Below are 25,253 nucleotides of genomic sequence, written 5' to 3'. Positions count from 1 at the left end.
GTAGTCCAGCAGCTGATGATCGCAGTGTTCTTGCTGGTGTGTAATTTATTAGAACGTGTATCATGAACCCATTTATCACTAACCTGTTAAAGGGGAGATGAAGCATAGCGATATAAACATAGTCATAGCATCAAATTAGTATTTAGATAAGCCACAGAAAAAATCACATTATAAAAATAAGCAGTTTCTAAGAAAAAACTATTTGTTATGTCCTTTTTTGAAGCATTTATCAACATGGGCGCCGCCATTTTGTTTGGTGACGTCACGGTGTTGGTTTGGTCTGGCTCCTGCTGGTTAGCTGCCTAGTAAACATGGAGTGTCAGTAAATGCAACGTTGCCTACCAAACAACGGGACCGCGGTGGTTCTTTTTGTATTGCTCCTGGCTGTTCAAACTAATTTTACCGTGTGAAAGAGAGGAAAGTTGGTTCATTTCCACAAACTACCAGTGAAAAAAACAGTGTTGTTCAACCACCGTCGCGGGGCATTTAGCTACCTGGCTACCTAGCTCCAGTTCAACCACCGTCGCGGGGCATTTAGCTATACCTGGCTACCTAGCTCCAGTTCAACAACCGTCGCGGGGCATTTAGCTACCTGGCTGCCTAGCTCCAGTTCAACCACCGTCGCGGGGCATTTAGCTACCTGGCTACCTAGCTCCAGTTCAGCTAACTAGCTACATGCAGCATTTAGCGAGCTGGGTTAGCCGGCTAGTTGGCTTTGAATCCCAGCTGCGGCTAGGTAGCCAGGTAGCTAAATGCCCCGCGACGGTGGTTGAACAGGAGCTAGGTAACCAGGTAGCTAAATGCCCCCTCGACGGTGGTTGAACTGGAGCTAGGTACTGTTTTTTTCACTGGTAGTTTGTGGAAATGAACCAACTTTCCTCTCTTTCACACAGTAAAATTAGTTTGAACAGCCAGGAGCAATACAAAAAGAACCAGGCGGTCCCGTTGTTTGGTAGGCAACGTTGCATTTACTGACACTCCATGTTTACTAGGCAGCTAACCAGCAGGAGCCAGACCAAACCAACACCGTGACGTCAGCAACAAAATGGCGGCGCCCATGGGGAAAACAGGGAAATTATATTTGGTTTTTCAGACAAATAAGCAGGATTTCACATTTGATTATAGGACCCTGTCTTACACAAGGTACACAACAAACAAACTAGGATCACATTGTTCAATGCTTCATCTCCCCTTTAAGCCTTAAGGTCCCCCTATAGGGGGACCCTGCTTTTCTTTATCATAAATCGATCAATAGAGACCATATTAGATCCTGAATTATAATATCATGGGGTATCATTGGAAAGCCACACTCATTGGATACAACCCTGTGCAAATATTTTCGAGATTGCCAAATGATTGACGGAGCTAGAGCCCCGGGAGTCGGGGTGGTAATGTGTACTTTTGCGTACTTTGGGGCACGCCTCACATATCGGCATGTAACTCGAGAACCGCTGAACGGATTTTGTCACCTGAAAGGGCAATCGACAGGCAACAAATAGGGCTTTAATTCTATCTATATATTATGTATTCTATCTATGTATTAAAAGAAATGCACACCCGAGCCACTAGAGGTCGGCAAAGAATCGTCCACATGTGGGCCCTTGGATGTTAAGAGGTCAATGTTTTTTAATATTTTTTTTTGTAGCCAAGAGTAAAGACCATAACCCTATCAAAAACAGTAGTCAAGCAAGAAATTACTAAATCCAGATTCAACCCTGCCATTGGAAAGAGGAACTTTTTCCCTATCCATAGATGTATGATTTGGCCATAATAAGGTCAAGGTCAAGTTCAAGGTCAAATATGAATTTATAATTAAAGTCGATTATCATTAATTACTGTATCTACAAATCCTTCTGTTTAATCATCTTCCCGCGGTTCATTTGCTTAGATTTTTTTTACACATGATCTCAATAAGGTGGTGAATGAGCTCAGTGAGCATTTTCTCCTACCCGTATACATTTTTGATCAAAGATGCAAAAATCATAAATCATAATTTATATTCTCCTTTTCTTCATTACAATTTACTCAGCCTAGTAACAGACACAATATTTCTGACACTGGAAATACATACCCCCAGGTCCCTAGATGTTCCTAGATACCAATAACATGCAAATTGACCTTGCAGAAGTGGAGCAATCTTCCATCTACTTAGGCATGTACCTTTAGGCGAAAACGGTCTACAGATTAACAGAAAATCTAAACATGTTCAGTTATTCTAAACATTATAGCCATTGATTGATTGATTGATTGATTGATTGATTTGATTTGTATTGTAGTGGCAGGCACACTAATGTAGCCTGTTTTAAGAAAGAAATAAGAAAGAAAGAAAGAAAGAAAGAAAGAAAGAAAGAAAGAAAGAAAGAAAGAAAGAAAGAAAGAAAGAAAGAAAGAAAGAAAGAAAGAAAGAAAGAAAGAAAGAAAGAAAGAAAGAAAGAAAGAAAGAAAGAAAGAAAGAAAGAAAGAAAGAAAGAAAGAAAGAAAGAAAAAAGATGTTGCTGTCTTAGTATTGTCATTGTTTCCTACTGTACGTGTATTGAAATTTGTTCCTATTGTTTCAGTCTGTTTCTCCCCTGTGTGTATTGCTTTAGTTGGGTGTCTGTTCCAGTTTTGAAGGAACATTTCCACAGCAATAATAAGGCAGTTGATTAGTCATCTCTAGTCAGCCGCTCCACACAGAGACACACAGAGCTCTATGCTCTTAATGAAGAGGTTGAAAGTGTCACGCTAGATTTATGCTCTCTATTAGACTAAATAATTAGCTTGGTGGGTTTGTCGCCCCGCCAAGTGATTGTATAGACCGTACGGCTAGGGAAAATATGGACGCAGGATATTGATGTGTTGCAAATCCAACAGGTAAAAACTTTTACCCGCACCTGTCCAGTCGTGCTCAACAGATACCTTGCACAAAAGGCTCATTGCAATTCCAGGAAATCGATGTGGCGTACGTACATTGGTGTAACCTTGGGGCGCCCCTATGGTTATTGTGCAAGCAACCGGGTGACAAATCTGGCCACTGCCTCCCCCACGCCAGAAAGGGTCACACTTTACTTTGCTGCATCTGTATATCCATGGACGCTAAATATTATTATTAATAATAATAATACATTCAATTTGCATACAGACAATTTACATATAGACGCTTTACAGTGTAAACAACAAAAAACTGAACAAAACAAAACAAAAAAAGTTGTGAAAAGGAGGGTTTTGAGGGCTGTTTTAAAGGACGGTAGGGTGTTGGTAGTCCGGATGTGGCTGGGGAGGGCTTTCCAGAGGGAGGGTCGAACTACGCCCCTTACCTGTGATATAATGACCATATACCATGGCCTGTTGTGAGCTATTGCTTAATAAATAGAGGACTTGCGTGGAATGTTTGTGTAGTTCTCTTTCTCCTAGCGTGGCTGCTTGTAACTAACCACTTTTGAAAGAAAATGCCTAATTTCTGTGAAGCGGTAGAGTAGGTAAACACTGGGGAAGCATGATACTACGGCTCCACTGCTCCACAGGATTCAGTAATAAGACACTTTTAGTACATTCTTGTTGATACATTTCTCAAATATCATCAACACATAGCAACAGTTGTTTTGCACATAGCAACCGTGGTTCCTTCCAACATGGATGACAAACAGGTATTCTAAACATTCCATGAAAGGCCTCTATCGAGTATCAAACGCAAGGGCGTAGACACGAGCAAGAATACAGACACTCAAATGCTTGGGTACACAAGCGCACACACATGTGTGTGTACACAAGATAACACAGGACCTGTAGAACCTGTAGGACCTGTACACAATATATACTGTAACTATGCACGCATGACTTAGTTATGCTGGCGCCTGGAAACATCTGGTGTGACAGCCTAGTATGGATAGAATGGGTGCTACAGACTCTGTGTTTGCTGACAACGTTATATTGTTTAACTGTTGCAATTCATGCTTTGTACGGGGCTGTTTCATTATGAAAATGGCAGACTTTTTTATTTGGGATAGTAAATGTGTTCAATAATGTGTTAAAACAAATTAAAATAGTTGACAAAATACAAGAATTCAGGAGAAGTTTAGCATTACTTTACATAACCTGATCATCACCCGTTTTCATGTTTAAATGTTGCAGACCGAACATTCAACTGAGACAACGATGTTGTTGTTGTTACCTAGCAACTGAGAACACAGTTGAAAAGGTCTAATTGAGAGTCGTGTTTGCAGGCTGAGTCCAGGAGGATGATTTGGTTTTAATGAGTTTGGTTTCTTCCTACAGCACTCTCCAAAACAACTACGGTTAAGTGTGCGATTGACCCCCTAGTGTCATCAGCTTCATGTTTAAATTAAAATACCACTTTTTCACACTCCGCTCATTAATACTCCTTCTACCACCAGAGCTGACACACTCCTACGCACGCAGCCTGCTAATCAGCTCTGCCCAAGAGAGCCAAAATATTTACCAAATCTGGACATTTACCAAATTCTGGACATGAATTGGGCATATACAGAATATCACAAATAACCAAAAATTAAGCCTGAACATTCATGAGTTATACAGTGATGCAGTTATCAGAAAGGTAAACAGACGTTCTTTTCTGCGTAAGGAAACCGTACCTTTACCGCAGCGTTCACCATCATTTCCATGGACACAGTAAATGAACAAGGCTGCACAGACGCCGTGAAATTTAATTATTAAACTTTTTTCAACTCATTGAAATTTAATTATGTAACCATTTTCAACTTAATTATTATTATTATTTATTCAATATGTTAAGAGAAAATAGTATGAGTATTATTTATATGTATATATATATTTATATTTGACATTATTTATAGCACCATTTAATGTATTTCCTCTTTGGGCAGACATGTTTGACGATGGAGCGCTAAGTGAAACATCGTCCAACTCTTTGCGTAAGAGAACGCAGTGCATGGTCTGCCATCACTGATGTCAATCAAACGAAAGGTTGGAAACCATGTAGTAGTTCTAATTGATATATTTTATACCCAGATTAATTGCCTGTACATTGTATATTACTATTTAATTTTACTGTTACATTTACACTCTGGTTAGATGCCAACAAAAGAAGCCACCCAACTCCTCATCCAATCAACAGTCATCTCTCGCCTTGACTACTGCAATGCACTGCTTGTTGGTCTACCGACCAAATCAAATCAAATCAAATCAAATTTATTTGTAAGGCCCGACAACACACATTAATGTCCCCATGGGCCGGACACGTCTTCTTTAAACAAGTCAAGAAGAAACATCACAATAAATCAAGAACAAAACAAAAACACCATAAAGTCCAAAACATTTAAAATAAATAAAGTAAATGCAACACTCCCAGACATACCCCACGCAAAGGTAAGGAAAAACTCACTAAAACCTAGCAATAGGAAAAAATGCACCAGAGGCAATGTGGAGGAGAGAAACCTTAGAAGGGCCGTTCAAGGGGGGATCTCCCTTCTTAGATGTCGGTGATAGTAGTGTTACAATAAAATAGGCGAAACAGTTGGTAAGCATGCACTCATATGAGTAATGAAACACAGATAAGTGTATGCAATAGCAACTGAACATTTTGAAAGATAAAAAATAGAGCTGATGGCGGATCTATTTGAGGCAAGGGGGCGGCGCAGAGAGGGTTGCATCCTCCCGGTCATCATCACGGGACGTCCAACACTCCGGTCATCACTAGGAGACAGCCGGAGACAGGGAGACAGGGAGACAGGGAGACAGGGAGACGTGACCACTGCCACCAAGCCTCTTCAACTCATTCAGAACGCAGCTGCCCGCCTGATCTCCAACCTACCAAAGTCAGCACATATTACCCCACTCCTTAGGGACCTGCAATGGCTCCCCATCACCGCACAAATCCGCTTCCGGTAAATGGTCTACACACCCTCAAGACCCCTCCACTCTACATCTTCTGGCCGCCTCAGACCCACTCCTATCCGAGCTCCGGGAGGGTCATCAAAGAGAAGCCGCCTATTCTCAGTCCTTGCTCCACAATGGTGGAACGAACTTCCCACCACAGTTAGGACAGCCGAAACCCGACCAATCATTCACTTGAAAACTTGTAAGTCGCTTTGGATAGAACCGTCAGCTAAATTACTAAATGTAAAATGTGTAAATGTAAACATCTATTCGTTGTACTGTACTTGTGCTGTATAATATAATGACATTTTAATCTAATCTAATCTACCGCAGTCTGCTGCAGTCTGCACCTCAATTCTTCTACCGCACATTTGAATCAGACAAAGAATAGCATTTTCTCTTTTCTTACCAGACTGAGTTTAATGACTTTAACTTTAACTTTGACTGTGCAGCCTAATGCATCTTACACATAATTAGAACATTACAAGGTTACAACATTACACATTGAATAAATAGGATGAAACACAGATGAGAAAATACAGAAAGCTCAGTTAACTCGGTTACATATCAACACAGGGGGGTTTGCGATCAAGGTTTGGAATTTTCCATAGGTTAGCGGAGGATTGTTTTCTAGCATGTTTTGTAAATCATTCCAAGACGTTGGGGCACTCAAATGTGGTAGTGAAAGGGTTAATCTTCTGTGGTGTGGTAGTAAAAGGGTTAACCCTTTGTAGTGTGGTAGTGAAAGGGTTAACCTTCTGTAGTATGGTAGTAAAGGGGTTAACCTTTTGTAGTGTGGTAGTGAAAGGGTTAACTTTCTGTAGTGTGGTAGTGAAAGGCTTAACGAGTTAAGTTATATGAGTACTGGCTAAGCGTCCCGCTCTTAAGCCATACCGAGATATACCTCATCTCATGTACCTAGTGTACTCCATCAACGAATAAAACTAATACACCCATCACCTGCCAGGCCCCGCCCCTAGTGGCGTACTATATAGTACTAGGCGTGGTCACCACTCACTCTACCTCGGAAAATCGTTTCCAAAGAAAAGTTTCCCCAAGGGAACTCAGGGCACGCTAAAAGCGGGACGCTTAGCCAGTACTCATATAACTAGGTTATATACATAACCTGTCGTTATATATTCGTACTGGCATCATTAAGCCATACCGAGATATGGGGTAGAGCGGACGCGAGGCCCGACAAATGTACCCACTGAGGACCCGTAAGCCCACATCAGGGGGGAGGGGAGTCCCGTCACCCCATCCTTCCTAATGAAGAGGGGGCGCAGACAACTCCACCCAAGTGCGAACAAGAGGGAACTAGAACCTCTTGAACACACAGCACAGGCGGAACCACGTGTGACACAACACATTGTGGCCCACACCCACACACCCCTGCTACCCCACCAAAGGACGGGAAGCAGGAGAGGCCACAGACCTCAGAACCGCCTGGGAGACAGAACCCCCGGTCATGTCCATGAGGTAAAACCTTACGAAGGGACCCGGGGAGGACCATGAAGCTGCAGCACAGATGTCCTCCACCGAGGCCCCACCCAGCAGAGCGGCAGAGGCTGCCACCCCACGAGTGGAGTGCGCCCTGACGCCCCCAGGGGGAGCCAGCCCGGCCAACGTGTAGCAAAGGGCAATGCCCTCGCACAACCAATGGGACAGGCACTGTTTCGACAGTGCCTTACCAGCACGAGAGCCACCGTAACAGACAAAGAGCTGATCGGTAGCCCTGAGGCCCTGAGTACGGCTGAGGTAAATCCCCAAAGCCCGGACCGGACATGACAGGTGAAGGCCCGCCTCCAACTCACTAGCGTGAGGAGGCGGATGAAACGCCTGAACCACAATATCCCTGGAGCGGAAAGAACTCTGGATATTTTTAGGCACGAAGGCAGGATTAGGCCGCAGAGTGGCACCGCAATCGGAACAAAAAGACAAGCACTCTGGCCGTACCGAGAGAGCACAAAGCTCACCCACGCGTTTAGCGGAGGTGACGGCCAGCAAGAACGCGGTCTTGAACGACAGCTGTTCCAACGGCGCTTGCTCAAAAGGCTCAAACGGGGCCAAGGACAACCGACCGAGGACCAATTGAAGATCCCAACACCGGGTCCCTGCCCCCTACCTTACACCACTCTTGGAACATACGCCATCTGCCCGCGTAAAGCGCGACAGTGGAGGGAGCATGCGCATTCCGGATGGTATCAACCACAGAAGGGTCCATCCTCTCCAGACTTACCCTCTCACCAGCCAAACCATCAGACGTTGGCATAACACCGTGTGCTTGAGTGAGGGCCTTTGCCGACCAAGGAATAGGCCATGGCGGAGCTACTAGTAGCTGGATCAGGACCGGGAACCACACCGCTGTGCCCCGGTCCGGCGCGACCAGGATCACTGTCCTGCGCTCCCTCCGTATCCGCTCCAACAGCTGACTCAACAGATGTATAGGGGGAAAGGCGTACAGAAGGCCGGGCGGCCATGGAAACATCGAGAAGGCATCCACCCCCAAGGGGGGATGATCTGCCCGACTGACCGAGAACCACAAGGGGCACTTGTGAGAGCGTCTGCTCGCAAACAGATCCACTGAAGCCTCCCCGAAGCGATCCCAGATCTGCCTGACTATATCGTGGCGCAGTTCCCACTCGCCGACACGAGGACTGCCCCAAGACATCATATCAGCGCCCACATTCTCCATGCCAGGGATGTGGAGCGCCCTCAGGCTGCGCAGCCTGCGAGATGCCCATAGCCAGAGTTCGACCGCCGCCCGGTGCAGGCGGATGGATCGAGTTCCACCCTGCCTGTTGATATACGCCGCTGCCGTCATACTGTCCGTTCTGATCAGAACGTGCCCGCCTACCACCAGGTGGACGAACCGTCTGAGGACCAGGAGGACCGCCCTCAATTCCAACACATTGATGTGGAGGGTAGACCGGGCAGCATGGATCGTCCAGCTGCCCCCCACTGCGTTGGTTTGACACGTCCCTCCCCAACCCGTGAGGGAAGCGTCGGTGAAGACCGTGACGTGTGAGCGCCTGCTGCCCATGGGGACCCCATTGGTGAGGATACCAGGCCTCCTCCAATGGGCGAGATCCCCCCATATCGACAAAGGAACCGTCAACTGTTTCCATTTGTCCCTCACAGGAGGAATTCCACCACCAGCCTGGTATGAGACCTGGCGACCTCCTCCGACCGGCTGAGGAGCAGAATGTCGTCGAGATAGAATAGAATCCGTATTCCCTGACGACGTAGAGGCTCCAGCGCAGTCTCTACGCACTTGGTGAATGTGCGGGGAGCCAGAGAATAGCCGAACGGCAACCTCTGGTATTCGTACGCTACGCCCTGAAACAGGAACCGTAGGAACTTCCTGTGAGGAGGGAAAATCGGGATGTGAAAATATGCATCCTTCAGGTCTATGGAGGTGAACCAGTCTCCCCCTCTGACAGCAAGTAGCAGGAGTTTGACAGTCAACATCCTGAATGGTCTCGCCACAATCAGACGATTGAACGCGGACAGATCCAGTATAGGTCTGACCCCTCCCGTTTTTTTTGGCACCAGAAAATAACGGGAGTAGATGCCTGACATCGCGTCCTCTCTCGGGACCACGACTATGGCCTGCTTCGCCAACAGAGATTGGATCTCGTCGGCCAGAGCTGTCACTGCTGCTGACCCTGACAATAGGGTCTGCACCAAACCTGAAAACGGAGGGTGGGGTTGTGCGAACTGCAAAACAAGCCCCATCCTCAACGTTCTCTCCATCCACTCCTCCAAACGGCATTCTTGTCACCATATGTGATAATAATCCCAAAGCGCACCCGCCGTCAACTGACGCTGGGCCGCAAGGAACAGTAGATAGGTGGCCCGGTCCCTCCCGCTGTGCGTAGCCCCTGAACCCGCCAACGCGGACAGGGCGGTCGCACCCAAGGGGGGACCCCGACAGAAAGGGCCGGTTTGATACGGGAGAAGCTGCCATCAAACTGGTTGACACACGCTCCCCCCCCTGAACACCCCTCTAGCGCATGCTGAGGAGTTGTTCTACAGCTAGACATGCAAGGTGTGAGGACCCCATGGGTTCCTACACGCCGTAGCCCTGCAGTGATATTGCTATCACCCAAATCACGCGTGCCTCTTCTTTGCAGACCACTGCCGCTCTCACGGGAGTGGGAGGCATCAGCGTGATACCCCGCCTGGCGAAGGCGAGGCCGGGGTAACCCGTGCTGAGCATTCAAACGAAGAGGCCTCGAGTCCCCCTGCTGACCACTGTAAATAGTGGCAGCCGTAACACCAGGCTCACCCATCACACAACATTCTCACGGACAGACCCAGGCTCAGCCATCAACTGGGTGTCAGCCCCTGTCCCCATGAGAAGCGAAAAGTGGGGCCGCATGCACTTCAAAGAAGGTTCGCGGCCCGCAACCAAAGGAAAACGATCAGAGCCCCGCTTCCGTTGGTAACGGAGAGAGGAGTGAACGGGGAGCGGGCTGTTCGCGGCAGAATGACGACGGCTTGTATTTCCCAAGCCGAGTACACCCAATATGGCCGATCCCTCGGCCGCCAAGGCTGTCGGCCTTGTGGACCCCTGTTGACTCTCCGCCCAGGGTACCACTGGCGGGGGAAACATGGCCGCCTGTCGAGGGCCTCGCCACAGTCGCTGACGAGGCCGTGCTCCAACCTCTGGCTGCATAGCGTGAGGCGGTGTGGGACCCAGATCAACAACCGCCTGCGCCTCCGCAGAACGACCAAAAAGTCCCTCTGTGGAAAAAGGAGCCGTGAGGAGAGAAAACCTTTCTTCTTCCCCAAGAGGAGATTGCTCCAACCAGACATGCCTATTAACAAGCGTTGATAGCATCCTAATCCTCCCCGCAGTTATAGCTTGCGACTGAGTCAAGATCTCTATAACACCACAAACATGCAAAATGTTTTCAGCATCGGCTGGTCCCGTAGCCCCACTACCCGACGCTAATGTGGACAGCTGAGCCACAACACTGGCCGCCGCTAAATACCATCCTGCAGCAGTATAGCTCTCATCCGTCCATACTGCCACCCGCCGAGCCGATTCGCTCTCAAGCATCGGCTTCCGGGTGGGACACCGTCCAACCCCGCCGGGGCACAGGATCAAAGCTACCTGGCTACTTAGCCACGGCACACCCGCCCTGCACCCTGTTGTCAACCCATTTACCCGTAAAAAGGGTAAATAGGACTCAGCAAAACCCCCCACATTAGCTACCGACTGACCTTCATCAATGAACCGGTTAAGAAGAGGGAAAAGCGGCAACATCCCACGGCGGGGAACATTAGAACAGTGACCCATTTCAGCATTAGCATTAGCATTAGCTTTAGCATTAGTGTTAGCAGCATGCTCCAGGATCGCCTGGAAACCGTCCACTTCAGGGGAACGTTCACCAAGCCATCCCGCCCCTGGCGCCGACACACAACTCGGTTGTGTAACAACACAACCAGCATTACTAACACTAGCATCAATGCCTGATGACACAGGGCCTACCTGTGTGCGAGCCGGCTCGATAGCCAAACCTCGCACACTGTCCCTCGATCTGCTGCCACAAGATGAGGAAACATCAGAATAGACCCGACGTGTTGTTGGAACATGCCCCGAAGATTCCAGGGGTAAGCAAATCTCCGGTAAGCATTCAATATTACGCAATTTCTCTAAACTTTTCATAACAACTAGTTGCATAGGGTGTCATGCATCCGCTATGATGGAAACGAAAATAGAGGAAGAGTGAGTGGTGACCACGCTTAGTACTATATAGTACGCCACTAGGGGCGGGGCCTGGCAGGTGATGGGTGTATTAGTTTTATTCGTTGATGGAGTACACTAGGTACATGAGATGAGGTATATCTCGGTATGGCTTAAGAGCGGGACGCGATGCCAGTACGAATATATAACCTTCTGTAGAATGGTAGTAAATGGGTTAACCTTTTGTAGTGTGGTAGTGAAAGGGTTAACTTTCTGTAGTGCGGTAGTGAAAGGCTTAACCTTATGTAGTGTGGTAGTGAAAGGGTTAACCTTCTGTAGTGTGGTGGTGAAAGGGTTAACTGTCTGTAGTGTGGTAGTGAAAGGGTTAACCTGCTGTAGTGTGGTAGTGAAAGGTTTAACCTTCTGTAGTATGGTAGTAAAAGGGTTAACCTTTTGTAGTGTGGTAGTGAAAGGGTTAACTTTCTGTAGTGTGGTGGTGAAAGGGTTAACGTAAGGTTATGTATATAACCAAGTTCTATGAATACTGGTGACGCTCAGCGTCATCTGCACACATCTCACTCCAGTGACGTGCACTGAATAAAAACTTCACAATGTACCTTTACATACCAACATCCGTCTGACCACACCCCCATCTGCTACTATTATAAGCAGGGGTGGGGCCACACACTCATCTCCTTCCCAAAAAATGTCACCACAATGAAAAACCAAGGGCCGCAGTGGCGTCCCGACTTGGTTATATACATAACCTTACGTTCTATTTCATACTGGTTTCCGCTCAGCGTCATCTGCACTACAGGAGCTGAGCGGGAGCCAGAAGCTCGACAAATGTACCCCACTGAGGCCTCCCACAACCATCAGACCGGAGAGGACCGAGCCCCCCGACCCTCCCTAATGGAGGATACCCTCCCTATTGGAGGACGGGAGGGAGACGGATCCGACCGTGCGAAGAGAAACTCGAGCAACTCAACGCACAGGGTGAGCAGACCGTGGCTTGACCCCACGACTACGCACACGCACAACCCGCATGCCACCAGGGAACGAATGGAAGGAACAACCCTCGTTACTGCCCCCAAAATCACGGGGTCAAGAGCAAACTCAACCCCGTGGCAAGGCCGTAGCAGCGGAGCACGAAGGAAGACCCAGACCCACTGAAGGGACTGGATCCCCTGGAAAAAGGTGGCCCGGAGAGGTCAATGACGCCAGGCATCAAGACCTCACCAGGCGGTCACTTAGTGACACTGCCCCCCACATCGCCAGCGTATTCGGACAGGGCCCCTCCAAGAGCGGGTCCTCCCCCCACTAGTACGCCGCCTGGCACACTGACCCTGCAACACAGGCAGTCAGCATGGCCGTAACTTGAAGCACTCAAAAGGCTAACTATAGCGGAAGCAGGCAGCGCACCAGGGAGACGACCCCAGAGGGGTCGATCCCTTAAACCAGGCAGCAGGCTTTAGACCCGAGCCTGGAGCACGCGGATGAGACAGGCGCCAAAGGGGTCAACTGAAAACAGCACCCCGGCGGAAGGGGCGTATGCTGGCATTGTTGCGCACCATGACAAAGCCTCCACCAAAAAAAACCACCCAGAGGGGTCGAGGCAGAGAAGGCTGACACGATTAGCAGACGTCATGAACGTGCAGGGGCACACTCAACCGGGTAACCCGGGAGTTGACTCCGCTCCAACACACCAGGGAATCAACCACCCTCTTGGTACCACATGCGGTGGTTGTTCCTATAACCCCTCAAGAAAAAACTCCAAAACACACCTGCGGGTATACACTGGCTATACCGCAGTACGAGTGTTACCAGAGGAGGTCCAAAAGACCACCCCAACAGCCCCCTCTTCGCCATGCGTGAGAGAGGAGCGAAAAGAAAAAAGAACCAGCCCCTTCATGATAGGGCCAGGTACAACGTGTACCCAACAAAGGGTCTCCATAACGCCCAACCCTGTGACACCCGGGCCGACCCGGCATTTTTCCCCCCGAAAAAAGCACAAGTCCCTCAGGGTACCAGAACAGCAGATCTGCGTCCCCGGCGGACAACGGGTTAACTGACCTGGACCAGCGTGACCAGACCAGTCCCGTGCCCTAATCACGCCGACATCCCCACTCCAAGAGAGGGGGTAGGTACGCGTGTCGATCTAAAGAATGAAAAGAGGGCGCCACCCAGACGGTCCCATTCGTACCGCGCTCAGTGGCCCACCCCAAGGGCGTGAGACCCCTCTACCTATGTTTTGATCTATTCCGTTAACATCCCCCAGATATGAACAAGAATTCGTCGAGACCTAGTAACAGGCGCTCGGAAGAGAAAACCTCCATCCCAGTTGCCCTATAAAAACGCCGTTTTAATAACGAGCAACCAAGGCGTACCAGCCTCATGCGTGATTCTTATCAGAAACACCCCGAGCCAGCACTATGTACGCGTCGAGACCCAAACACATCAATGGATAGTCTAACAAGACACCAGACATTGTTCCTCCAAGTCGCCTGGGAGAACGACAAGGAGCCGTCGTGCTTCATGTTCTTTCCTCTTTTTATTTAAAAAAGAAAAAAACACAGACTGACATGAATCCCACGTGACGCGGTTGAGGGTAAAAATTATTAAAATTTTTACATCCCACCACCCTCTCCACAAGGAGGAGACGGGAATCCCCAGAGAGACTTCCCACGCGAGCTGTATAGATTGAAAAGAAATATTGCAACATTGAGCTATGTAACACTTGGGTTAGGGCTCTCCGAGGAGGAGGCACTGAACCAATACACACTCAATAATCGAATTGAATCGAATACACACACAATAGAGCAGAACTCCTTTTTGAAGTTCTACTCACCTTGACAATCTGAGGAGGAGGCTCTGAAACTCTGAGGAGGCTCCCTCACAGGGAAGGAGAGTCCGAACTCACAGAAGGCACTTCACCCCGAGGAGGAGCTTCGTGAGGAGGAGCTCTGACAACTCCCTGAAACAGATCCATAACATGGACCTGAACAACCCACGGAAGTCTTACCAATAGAGACGCGCTCAGTGACATACTCTATGGCGGGGAAATTTCCACGGTGCACAAACGCCCAATCTTTCAGGGCGTGGGACCAGGAAACTCCCCCCCACCCTGTAACGTGCCGAACAGCAACGTGAAGGAACCTTGAAGGACAGGGTGTTTTAACCCCTGACCAATCAGAAAAGGGGAGGAAAGGATTACCAGTTCACCCCTTTACGACCCCTCACCCCTGATACGATGTAATGACAAAGTAGAGCATGACACAGTCATAGCATGCTACATGAAGCATCTAACAGCTTCACATAGCTCATGTGCTAACCTGCTATCTGAGTTTTACTAAGGAAAAAACACAGCACAGAGAGGGCCCCTTTACGAGCCCCGGTCCAGACTTACACTTGTGCTTCTGTGGGCCAAACCTAACCCAGTTGTAGATCACAACGACACACACAACCCTTCATCACAACAAAAAATGGCAAAAGTACACTCTTACTACAGAGGAACGCCGTTTTTCATAACGAGAGAAGACACAAGTCCTCGATTATGTAATGGCCACAGACCTTGCTAAGCACACATGATAAGTGACCAAACAACCTTTTCTTTAGGAAAAAATTGTTTCTCAAGCGGAAGCACAAGTTTCAAGTTTCTTTAATAGTTGTCATACAGAAGTACAGAATACTTTTGTACAAAATGCTTCTTACTGTTGCGCTCCAGAGACTGTGCATGACAAGATAAGTATGAAATAAAGACATAGTAAAAATTAGAAGTAAAAAAAAAGAGGTCACAGTGTTCAGTTTAGACATATGTACAATGTTCGTAGACGTAGTTACCATACAATATACAATACTGTGCAGTGTACTAATATACAATACTATATAGTGCAAGGCATAAATGGACGAGGTGCAGTTTAGGTACAATTCACAGTAGGTGTACGAGTTGTAGTGCAAATCCTTTATCAATAAATATAAAGTGTAAGTGTGTTTGTGTGATCTAAAGTGTGGAGAGTGGGTGCTGCAGTGTGTTGTTTGTTTGAGTGAGTGTGTGCGTGTGGGTGTGTGTGCTGTGTGCATTTGATGGTTGTTGCATAGTGATTATTGTTCGTTTAGCGATTATTGTTCGTTTAGCAGCCTGATGGCCTGGGGATAGAAGCTCCTTCTGAGTCTTTCTGTGCTCGCCATAAGACTCCGGTATCGCTTGCCTGACGGCAGCAGTTCAAAGAGGCAGTTGTTCGGGTGGCTCGAGTCCTTAATAATTCTCTTAGCCTTCCCCTTGCACCGCTTGTTGTAAATGTTCTGGAGGGTGGGAAGCCCCCCTCTAATTGTGCGTTCGGCTGAACGTGTCACTCTTTGTAGTCTGCTACGGTCTTGTGCAGTGCTATTCCCAAACCAGGAGGTGATGTTGCCGGTCAGGATGCTCTCTATTGTACATGAGTAGAAGTTCCTAAGGATCTTCTGACTGACTTGGAACTTCCTTAGGCGCCTGAGGAAGTAGAGGCGTTGTCGTGCCTTCTTCACAACACTGTCAATGTGTGTGGTCCATGTCAAGTCCTCGGATATGTGGGCTCCGAGGTACTTGAAACTGTTCACTCTCTCAACTGGTGCCCCGTCGATGCTGAGGGGGCTGTAGTCCTTGACCCCCGACCTCCTGAAGTCCACAATCATCTCTTTTGTTTTGCTGACGTTCAGGGAGAGGCAGTTCTCCTGACACCACTGTGACAGGTTCTCTACCTCTTCCAGGTAGGCCCTTTCGTCCCCAACAACCCCAGCAACTTAAGCTGAGGGTTACATCGTATCCCCACAAACACAGTGACACAATATATTGTAACCAAACATGTCTGAGAGGAGGGGGGGGAAGCCCCAGGGAAACCGGGGGGGTCACCCCTCCTATCTTACCCTTGATACGACCAAGTTGAACAGGTACCCCTGTTAATATGTGAACATGGTGTTCATTGTCATCACAGGCTGAGAAAAAGATTCATTCCTGAATTACATGTCACTAAGCATAGCTTCACAGGTTAACTAACCCTCTTAGTTGTGAGTTCACCCACGTTACAACGTTACATGAACACACATGTTCTCATCACAACTAACCAGTTCATTTCCACACATGTAAAAACAACGCCGATTTACTATGGAGAGAGAAGCTATACCAGTGACAAGACAATTCACACACAACACGTGTCGTATCCTCAATGTATTGCAGCAAGACATGTTTTGGAAACATCGTTATTACAAAACATTTAGAAGGGAAGAAAAGAAGAAGTGTTTAAAGTCCGGTCAGGACTCCTACCTTCACCCTGAGCTCAGGTCAAGAGGACTGCAACACTGGTTAACGGGACACCGAGTCGAACCCAGCATCTCCTGCGTTGGTGACGAGGGTATGTCCGCTACGCCACCCAGCCGCCGTTCTCCATGTTGACGAAGTCCTCGCTGGCACTGGCACCCGGGTGTAGGGTCGACTAACATCCTCTGTCAAAGATGACGTCGTAGTCAGAGTGTTTAAGGTATATTATAGTCACAGTAACGTTCCACAGTGTAGCATTAAGCTAACAGCCGTCCGACTGATAGCAACAAGCTAATGTTTACTAGCCTAGTGAACACAACGAGCTAGCGCCGCAGCTAACAGCTGACTGGCTAACACAGTAGGCCACAAACTAGCACGCCAGCTAAGCAGCTATCACCTGAACTGTACACAACGACATAATAAGCCACACTTCAGACAGGCCGCCGCCTGAGTCCCGCCTGAGTCCCCATCCTAAGAGGGAAGAGAAAAAGAAATGTCAAACATAGTTTTCAACTGTGATTTACCAGACATACAGCGGAGCCGGCACGATTCCCATCCGGGCTGCAGCCGACTTGAGCATGGATCTTCTGATAACGAAGATCCATGCCCACATTTCCTTGTTAGGGTGTACTTCCACATTCATGTGAAAGATGGGGCCTGCACGGGACAGAGAAGCATCCGCTCGTCCAGAGAATCCCGGGTTCAAACCAGGTCTCGGTCGCGGCCCACTAGGTTGACCATCATGGGCGTCAGACCAAGATCCTCCGTCCGCCGCTTAAGAAGCCGAGCAGAGGACAACAGTCCGGGATCGGCTTTCGTAAAATTGTCAGCTAACCCCCAAGCGTTAACAGACAACTAGCGCTCGCAAGCAAAACAGTACTCACCCAACACGGAAGCACCCAGTTTCTCACAACAGCCGGTGCCTCCCACAGTCCAGCTGTATGACCGGAGGGTCAATACCCATCCAGCCGCAGCAAGGAGGACTGCAGTTGGGGAGTATATCAGCAGCGCGAGCCCCTAATATGAAAAAGCCGGTGGAGGTCAGAATGATTATCATCTGCCAGACACTCCAGTGACGAAGACAATATCGCCGTATTTTCTCGAAAATAGTGAGAGAGAAAATAAAGATATAATGTCAACGTATCTCCTTGTCTTCTGTTTTCCTTTCCTCAGATAAATACTTTCTCCACGTCAAGTGGGTATATAACAGGCACTTCCTTGTGGTGAAATTTTGAGAAGGAGATGAGTGTGTGGCCCCACCCCTGCTTATATAGAGTAGCAGATGGAGGTGTGGTCAGACAGATGTTGGTATGTAAAGGTACATTGTGAAGTTTTTATTCAGTGCACGTCACTGGAGGGAGATGTGTGCAGATGACGCTGAGCGGAAACCAGTATGAAATAGAACAGTCTGTAGAGTGGTAGTGAAAGGCTTAATCGTCTGTAGTGTGGTAGTGAAAGGGTTAACCTTCTGTAGTGTGGTGGTGAAAGGGTCCAAAGTTCCAATCTAGCATGGTTGTGATATTATAAGGTGGTAGCTTTCCAACAATGGCCTTATAGATAAACAAATGTGTATTATGCCTCACTGTCAGAGATATGATACAGTGAGTCTATCACCAGTATTAAATCTGAGATCAGATCTGAGATCAGAATGTTAAAACCACCAGTAGAACTCAGCAGTACCCAGTCCCTCTCTGGTTACAAAAGTGTTTATGTAAGACAATAAGTAAGACTGTAAGACAAGAGGTTATGGGTGAAACATACGCTCAACCACAATAGTTTTACGACATGATGTAGAATCAGCAACGTCTCTGTGATCATAACAGTTGCAGGTTTATTTTGTGCTTGTTGAAACCAGGAAAGGGAGATTGCCACACCAGGATAGTAATCACACACTATGTTTTAAATTCATAAGGTCTATCTATATTACTATAGATTTCAGTCTTTATATTTGTCATCTGTGCACGTGCCCCCAGTCATATATAGTCTCTATACTTTGCCATGCAGGTTGTTGCTACTGAACACTGATTGGCTCAACCTTTTATCTGTAGAGTAGCTTAGCCTTTGTCATTTCAAACCTTACCTCATTTCTTGTTTCCCCAAAAGCAATCACATTATACTGTAGAGCCCCTCAGCGAGTTCGTCCGAGGGAAGAGACCAAGGATCAAGGAAAGGGGGTGAGGCTTGAGGTAAGGCGTGCTAACCATCCCTAGTGTAGGTATACGAACCTGCTTCAAGGATGGGTTTGGGAAATTAGCTTAACGCTGTGACCAGACACAACAGGCAGTGGCACCCCCTGCTGTGGTGAGCGTGTCTGATAACATACTCTCTCATTAGCGCTCTCCCCAGCACTTCTAATGGCTGTGGCCATGTGGAGTACAGAAATGTCACCAACACAGAAATATAGTTGTCCACCCATTAAAACCCATGTGTGAAGTGCAAGAGGGTAATGTAATCACTTGTTTCCGTGTGTCTGTCTGTTTTTTATTCCATTTGGCTCTAATTGAGTAATGTAAACAGCTTGACAGTCAGACAAGGACTTGCACGATTTCTTCCAACTCAAAAGATCATCAGTGCAGATTGAGGTCAAAGTTTAATCAATGGTTTCATGAGTTCAGTCTTCTTTGACAAATAAATCATGGGGCGACAGTGACTCAGGAGGTAGAGCTGTCTTCTGGTGATCGGAAGGTTCCAGGTTAAATTCCTGCTCCTCCCGGGCAGCTTGACGAAGTGTCCTTGAGCAAAACACTTAACCCCAAATTGATCCCGATGAGCAGGTTGGCACCTTGCATGGTTGCCTCTGCCGTCTGCGTGTGAATGTGAGGTACATAATTGTAAAGCGCTATATAAATGTGCCATTTCAACAACAAAAAATACCATTTAAATGATTGGGGAGTCACAGGGGAGATTGTGTATTCTAGAGTGTCTAGAAGGATAGCTCGGTGTACTCTTTGTTGTGGATGGTGCATCCTCCCCTTGGTGCAGCCAGCTGAACGTACCAGCTGTGAACTTGAGAACGGACTCCCCCGCTTGAGAGTGTGGGCCGGATTGCCTAAAAGCGGGAAAATGGTTTAGACATATGGGTGCCTTGTCCCCATATGAGGTGATAGGCAACACCTGACAGTAATCGGATGTAATATGGCGTAATATGGGTAGTGGTTGTGGCACTTGTGAGAATGTGGGAGAGAAGTAATTAGATCTTAGCTTGTGAGTGAAGGGAAATAGTGAACTGATTAGATCTATTGGACTGCACAATATTATGATGACAGTCCTCAGTCTACTTGCTGTTCACCTAAATATTAGGCTACTGACTGAAGGGTGAGGTGGCCATGTGCTCTGGCATGGCAGGGGTGCTCCTTAACCCTTTCACTACCACACTACAAAAGGGTTAACCCTTTAACTGTGACAATACAGAAGGTTAACCCTTTCACTGCCACACGACAAAGGGTTAACCCTTTCACAACCACACTACAGAAGGTTAACCCATTCACTACCACTCTACAGGCGGCCGTCTGTAGTGTGGTAGTGAAAGGGTCAACCTTCTGTAGTGTGGTAGTGAAAGGGTTAATGCCATTCTAGTTGTTTATAACACTACATCACCCCACGCTGGCTTTGTTTAACATTGTGTTTGTTTCAGTGGATCGAGGACTTATTTACGTGCACACATTATTAATATGTCTGGCCCCCGCATAAATGTATAAGCTAATGTCGGAAGTTAATTCTGAGGAAGATGCAGGTGCATCGAAACGTTAGTCTTCTATAGTCATTAATAAAGTGGTTGTCCCATATCTGTCTCATTTATTTATTTATTTATTTATTTATTTATTTATTTATTTATTTATTTATTTATTTATTTATTTATTTATTTATTTATTTATTTATTTATTTATTATCATTTATTTATTTTTATAGGATAGTGAGCAGCTTTATTGAGACAGTTGGAAGGCTGAGAGGGAGACACATGTCTGACAGGATTACCTGCTAGGCTAGCAGGGGTAGGACCTGTAGTATTCCGAGACAGGGGTCTTAATACCTACACTGTCTCTGGACGGAAGATGTATTTCCCTTTATCTGGGCTGGAGTGTGTGAAACCTCTCTCTTCATAACCCCGGGAGTGTTAGTGGCATTCTCTAAGCTACACAGGGCTCTTTCTATATCCCCACACTCATTTTGATTGACTGCTCTTCACACAGGGACTTTCAGCCTATGTGCAGTTCATTCTTTCAGCCAGCAGCGAAATCTCAGAGATCACTCAAAGTTGAGCACGCTGCTGTTGATGACCCCCTGACCCCTGCTGTCATGTGTACTTAAACGCAGGCCTCAATACTCTCTGATCATTACCACGCTCTCTCCACCGCCATCTCCACAACACGGCCTGTCACCAGGAGAAGAATAGTGTCCTCGTTTACCTCAGATGGTCAAGGTCTTTAGAAAACCAGGACTTGGGCACCCAAGTGGCGACCCATGTAACGCGCTGCGTCCGACCCGGGTTCGATTCCCGGACCCGGTGTCCTTTGCCGAATGTCTTCCCCCCACTCTGTCTCCCGTTCTTCCTCTCTCTCCCTCTCTACCGGACTGCCCGATAGAACAAACTAAATAAAAAAAATCTATCAAAAACATAATAAAAAATTATAATAATAATAAAACCAGGACTTGACATCGACAGAAAAAACAATAACGTTTCCTTAACAACAACAGTTAGCCTGAGGAGTTGTTTACTTCTGAATCTGTGACTAAACCTTATCATGTAGGAACTTCGGGATGGTGTAGCACAAGGTTATCCTATGCTGTTGAGTTTGAGAAGCTTCAAAGGTCAATTGAGGAAATGTCGCCTTGATAATTAGTAAGTAGGTAACTTCTCATGGGGGGCTTAATTATGACTCCCGTTAGGTGTTATTTTTGTGTAGTATTTAACCCTTTCACTACCACACTACAGTAGACTGTGGATGATTAATTGTTATTGTATACTACTGGCTGGATGCCAAACCTGTCCTGCCAGCATCTCCACCTCTTCTCTCTCCTCTTCTCTCCTATTCTCTCTGCTTTTCTCTCTCTTCTCTATCCTCTTCTCTCTCCTCTTCTCTCCTCTCCTCTCCCTCTCTTCTTCACTCTCCCTCTTCTCTCTTCTTCTCTCTGCTTTTCTCTCTCCTCTTCTCTCTCCTCTTCTCTCCACGTCTCTCCTTTTATCTCTCCCTCTTCTCTCTTCTTCTCTCTGCTTTTCTCTCTCCTCTTCTCTCCACTTCTCTCCTCTTCTCTCTCCCTCTTCTCTCTTCTTCTCTCTGCTTTTCTCTCTCCTCTTCTCTCTCCTCTTCTCTCCTCTTCTCTCTGCTTTTCTCTCTCTTCTCTCATCTTCTCTTTCCTCTTCTCTCCTCTTCTCTCTACTTGTCTCTCCTCTTCCTTCTCATCTTATCTCCTCTTCTCTCCACTTCTCTCCTCTTCTCTCTCCATCTTCTCTCTCCTATTATCTCCTCTTCTCTCCTCTTATCTCTTCTTCTCTCTGCTATTCTCTCTCCTCTTCTCTTCTCTCTCCTCTTATCTCCTCTTTTCTCTCATATTCTCTCTCCTCTTCTCTCTCCTCTTCTCTCTCCTATTCTCTTTGCTTTCCTCTTTCCTCTTCTCTCTGATTTTCTCTCTCCTCTTCTTTCTCCTCTTCTCTATCCTCTTCTCTCCTCTTCTCTCCTCTTCACTCTTCTCTCCCCTTATCTCCTCTTCTCTCCTCTTTTCTCTCCTCTTCTCTCTCCTCTCCTCTTTTCTCCTCTTCTCTCCTCTTCTCTCTTCTCTCCTCTTCTCCCCTTTTCTTTCATCTTCTCTCTCCTTTTCTCTCCTCTTCTCTCCTCTTTTCTTTCCTCTTCTCTCTCCTCTTCTCTCCTCTTCTCTTCTCTCCTCTCCTCTCCTCTTCTCTCCTCTTCTCTCCCCTCTTCTCTCCTCGTCTATCTCCCTTTCTCTCCTCTTCCATTTATCTCCTATTCTCTCCTCTTCTCTCTCATTTTATCTCCTCTTCCTTCTCATCTTATCTCCTCTTCTCTCCACTTCTCTCCTCTTCTCTCCTCTCCTCTTCTCTCTGCTTTTCTCTCTCCTCTTCTCTTCTCTCTCCTCTTATCTCCTCTTTTCTCTCCTCTTCTCTCCTATTATATCATCTTCTCTCCTCTTATCTCCTCTTCTCTTTGCCTTTCTCTCTCCTTTTCTCTTCTCTCTCCTCTTATCTCCTCTTCTCTCTCCTCTTCTCTATCCTCGTCTCTCCTCTTCACTCTCCTCTTCACTCTCCTCTTCTCTCTAATCTTCTCTCCTCTTCACTCTCCGCTTCTCTCATCTTCTCTCTCCTCTTCTCTCTCCTCTTCTCTTCCTCTTCTCTCCTCTTCTCTCCTCTTCTCTCTTCTTCTCTCCTCTTCTCTCTTCTCTCCTATTCTCTCCTCTTCTCTCATCTTCTCTTTCCTCTTCTCTCTCCTCTTCTCTCTCCTCTTATCTCCTCTTCTCTTCTCTTCTCTCCTCTTCACTCTCCTCTTCTCTCTCCTCTTCTCTCCTCTTCTCTCCTCTTCTCTCCTCTTCTCTCCTCTTCTCTCCTCTTCTCTCTTATCTCCTCTTCTCTCCACTTCTCTCCTCTTCTCTCCTCTCCTCTTCTCTCTGCTTTTCTCTCTCCTCTTCTCTTCTCTTCTCTCTCCTCTTATCTCCTCTTTCCTCTCCTCTTCTCTCCTATTATATCATCTTCTCTCCTCTTCTCTCCTCTTCTCTCTGCCTTTCTCTCTCCTTTTCTCTTCTCTCTCCTCTTATCTCCTCTTCTCTCTCCTCTTCTCTATCCTCGTCTCTCCTCTTCACTCTCCTCTTCACTCTCCTCTTCTCTCTACTCTTCTCTCCTCTCATCTTGTCTCTCCTCTTCTCTCTCCTCTTCTCTCTCCTCTTCAATCCTCTTCTCTCCTCTTCTCTCCTCTTCACTCTCCTCTTCTCTTCTCTTCTCTCTCCTCTTCTCTCCTCTTCTCTCATTTTCTCTCTTCTTCTCTCCTCTTCTCTCTTCTCTCCTATTCTCTCCTCTTTTCTCATCTTCTCTTTCCTCTTCTCTCTCCTCTTCTCTCTCCTCTTCTCTCCTCTTCTCTTCTCTCCTCTTCACTCTCCTCTTCTCTCCTCTTCTCTCTCCTCTTCTCTCCTCTTCTCTCTTCTCTCCTCTTCTCTCTTCTTCTCTCATCTTCTCTCTCCTCTTATCTCCTCTTCTCTATCCTTTTCTCTCCTCTTCTCTCTCCTCTTCCATTTCTCTCCTCTTCTCTCCTCTTCTCTCTCCTTTTCTCTCCTCTTCTCTCTCATCTTCTCTCCTCTTCTCTCTCCTCTTCTCCCTCTTTCCCACATCTTTTAAACACCAAAGGACTACAGCGGAAATAAGCCCCAGGCTTCCCTGCATCATCATTGATGGTTTCTTAATTCATATTCATGTGTAACGCTTTGTTGTTTAGTCTCCCTCAGAGCTGATGACTCTAAACCCATTTTAAGACACGTCAAATAAATCCCTTCATTCAGCCTTTTCTTCACCATGTGACTCCATACAGAGGGTAGATCATTCCTACAACCGCAACACTTGTGAAAAATATAGTGACATACTTGCTAATACAGTTGAATGTGTGAGCTAAGGTTGGTATTTTTTTGCTGTTGTTGTTGTTGTTGTTTTAACCCCCCCCCCCCCCCCCCCCCCCTCAGATTAAAAGCTGACCGTTTGCTCGGACGGACGAGGCTCTCTGATGCAGCGGCTTCAGCAAGTAGCGCTTGAGTTATAGCTGCTCCCCCGCCTGCTGTCATCAGCATGTTTAAATACTGTGCTTTACTATGCTCATTAGCACTCTCTCCAGCGATAGCTCAATATAGCAGTAACAGGAACAGCGCAGTCTGTCATCAGCGTAGAGATCACACCTGCCTGTTCTCTGTTTCCTGCCCCCCCTCTTATGATTCTCTGTCTGTGTCTGCGTGTCTGTGTGTCTGTCTGTGTGTCTGTCTGTGTGTCTGTCTGTCTGTCTGTCTGTCTGTCTGTCTGTCTGTCTGTCTGTCTGTCTGTCTGTCTGTCTGTCTGTCTGTCTGTCTGTCTGTCTGTCTGTCTGTCTGTCTGTCTGTCTGTCTCTCTGTCCTTGACTCAAATTATGTATATTTCCTATTATTTCTTTGATTATTACTCAGATTAGTATTATTTTAGTAAATTATTAAGCAAAAATGTTATGAATTATTAAGTATTATTCATTATCACTCTCTCCCCCATATGGTTTTCCTGGCTTCCCCCTTTCCGTTTAGATTCCCTCATCAGCTCTCAGCACCAGTGCTTGTCATCTACAGAATGGTCCTCTGCTGTGGTGAGAACGTAATGGGTCTCAGATCCTCCATAGTAATTAATACACAGCAGCAGCCTACAATGTCTAGTGAGGACCTTTTGATCCCACAAGA

The sequence above is a fragment of the Notolepis coatsorum genome (assembly GCF_963971535.1).
Source record: "Notolepis coatsorum genome assembly, chromosome: 1".
NCBI classification, from domain to species: Eukaryota; Metazoa; Chordata; class Actinopteri; order Aulopiformes; family Paralepididae; genus Notolepis; species Notolepis coatsorum.
The sequence above is the reverse complement of the archived record's forward strand: the minus strand, read 5'-3'. Positions refer to the sequence as shown.